Source organism: Triticum urartu, chromosome 2, assembly GCF_003073215.2.
Source record: "Triticum urartu cultivar G1812 chromosome 2, Tu2.1, whole genome shotgun sequence".
NCBI lineage: Eukaryota > Viridiplantae > Streptophyta > Magnoliopsida > Poales > Poaceae > Triticum > Triticum urartu.
Window position 1 is genome coordinate 727708891 of NC_053023.1, and position 416 is coordinate 727709306.

Genomic DNA, 416 nt, shown 5'->3' on the forward strand with positions numbered 1-416 from the left:
ACATTCCGTACAGGTACAGTTCATACGAAATGAAAAACATGAACAAGGGGATTACAAGTTCTAAATTCAACAAAGGCCCGCAGGCTTACAAGCAAAAAAAGAGATAAGGTGCCCGTAATCCCTTTCTTGTCCCTCTCCTCAGGAGGCAGGTTAAGGAGGCGAAAAGGGCAAAAGGGGCGCCTAGGCGAGCTACGAGTGGCAGAAGACACCAAGAGAACAACTTGGTGGCCGCCCAAGGGCTGGATGGTGATGGCGGCGCCGGAGGCAGAGCTCGAAGACGAGGCGGCAGCACGTCGGTACGCGACGAAGGAGTCCGTGCCCGCGTACTCTGACTTGACGGCCTTGCCGCCCGCCCTCTTCCTCTTCCGCAGCCTCCCAACGCCAGCCGCCCAAGGAGACGACCCCGAGAAGTTCAA